Source organism: Somniosus microcephalus, chromosome 4 (assembly GCF_052327205.1).
Source record: "Somniosus microcephalus isolate GS21.2 chromosome 4, FLI_Smic_1.0, whole genome shotgun sequence".
NCBI classification, from domain to species: Eukaryota; Metazoa; Chordata; class Chondrichthyes; order Squaliformes; family Somniosidae; genus Somniosus; species Somniosus microcephalus.
Genome location: NC_140990.1, coordinates 94,214,882 through 94,217,453, shown reverse-complemented (window position 1 = coordinate 94,217,453; position 2,572 = coordinate 94,214,882).

Genomic DNA, 2,572 nt, shown 5'->3' with positions numbered 1-2,572 from the left:
CTCCCGGGTGTCTGTTATTCTATATATAAACCACCCGAACCCCTCGATTAGATTCCCGCCTGTAAATCACTCCCGGGTATCTGTTATTCTATATATAAACCACCTGAACCCCTCGATTAGATTCCAGCCTGTAACTCACTCCCGGATATCTGTTATTCTATATATAAACCACCCGAACCCCTCGATTAGATTCCCGCCTGTAAATCACTCCCGGGTATCTGTTATTCTATATATAAACCACCTGGACCCCTCGATTAGATTCCAGCCTGTAAATCACTCCCGGGTATCTGTTATTCTATATATAAACCAGCTGAACCCCTCGATTAGATTCCAGCCTGTAACTCACTCCCAGGTATCTGTTATTCTATATATAAACCACCCAAACCCCTCGATTAGATTCCAGACTGTTACTCACTCCCGGGTATCTGTTATTCTATATATCAACCACACCGAACACCTCGATTAGATTCCAGCCTGTAACTCACTCCTGGGTATCTGTTATTCTATATATAAACCCCCCGAACCCCTCGATTAGATTCCAGCCTGTAACTCACTCCCGGGTATCTGTTATTCTATATATAAACCACCCGAACCCCTCGATTAGATTCCAGCCTGTAACTCACTCCCGGGTATCTGTTATTCTATATATAAACCACCCGAACCCCTCGATTAGATTCCAGCCTGTAACTCACTCCCGGGTATCTGTTATCCTATATATAAACCACCCCGAACACCTCGATTAGATTCCAGCCTGTAACTCACTCCCGGGTATCTGTTATTCTATATATAAACCACCCGAACCCCTCGATTAGATTCCAGCCTCTAACTCACTCCCGGGTATCTGTCAATCTGTATATAAACCACCCGAACCCCTCGATTAGATTCCAGCCTGTAACTCACTCCTGGGTATCTGTCAATCTATATATAAACCACCCGAACCCCTCGATTAGATTCCAGCCTGTAACTCACTCCCGGGTATCTGTTATTCTATATATAAACCTCCCGAACCCCTCGATTAGATTCCAGCCTGTAACTCACTCCTGGGTATCTGTCAATCTATATATAAACCACCCGAACCCCTCGATTAGATTCCAGCCTGTAACTCACTCCTGGGTATCTGTTATTCTATATATAAACCACCCAAACCCCTCGATTAGATTCCAGCCTGTAACTCCATCCCGGTTATCTGTTATTCTATATATAAACCACCGGAACCCCTCGATTAGATTCCAGTCTGTAACTCACTCCCGGGTATCTGTTACTCTATATATAAACCACCTGAACCCCTCGATTAGATTCCAGCCTGTAACTCACTCCCGGTTATGTTATTCTATATATAAACCCCCCGAACCCCTCGATTAGATTCCAGCCTGTAACTCACTCCCAGGTATCTCTTATTCTATATATAAACCACCGGAACCCCTCGATTAGATTCCAGCCTGTAACTCACTCCCGGGTATCTGTTATTCTATATATAAAACACCCGAACCCCTCGATTAGATTCCAGCCTCTAACTCACTCCCGGGTATCTGTCAATCTATATATAAACCATCCGAACCCCTCGATTAGATTCCAGCCTGTAACTCACTCCTGGGTATCTGTCAATCTATATATAAACCACACGAACCCCTCGATTAGATTCCAGCGTGTAACTCTCTCCTGGGTATCTGTTATTCTATATATAAACCACCCGAACCCCTCGATTAGATTCCAGCCTGTAACTCACTCCCGGGTATCTGTTATTCTATGTATAAACCACCCGAACCCCTCGATTAGATTCCAGCCTGTAACTCACTCCCGGGTATCTGTTATTCTATATATAAACCACCCGAACCCTCGATTAGATTCCAGCCTGTAACTCACTCCCGGGTATCTGTTATTCTATATATAAACCACCCGAACCCCTCGATTAGATTCCAGCCTCTAACTCACTCCCGGGTATCTGTCAATCTATATATAAACCACCAGAACCCCTCGATTAGATTCCAGCCTGTAACTCACTCCCGGGTATCTGTTAGTCTATATATAAACCCCTCGAACCCCTCGATTAGATTCCAGCCTGTAACTCACTCCCGGGTATCTGTTATTCTATATATAAAGCACCCAAACCCCTCGATTAGATTCCAGCCTGTAACTCACTCCCGGGTATCTGTTATTCTATATATAAACCACCTGAACCCCTCGATTAGATTCCAGCCTGTAACTCACTCTTGGGTATCTGTTATTCTATATATAAACCACCCAAACCCCTCGATTAGATTCCAGCCTGTAACTCACTCCCGGGTATCTGTTATTCTATATATAAACCACCGGAACACCTCGATTAGATTCCAGTCTGTAACTCACTCCCGGGTATCTGTTATTCTATATATCAACCACCCCGAACCCCTCGATTAGGTTCCAGCCTGTAACTCACTCCTGGGTATCTGTTATTCTATACATAAACCACCCGAATCCCTCGATTAGATTCCAGCCTGTAACTCACTCCCGGGTCTCTGTTATTCTATATATAAACCACCCGAATCCCTCGATTAGATTCCAGCCTGTAACTCACTCCCGGGTATCTGTTATT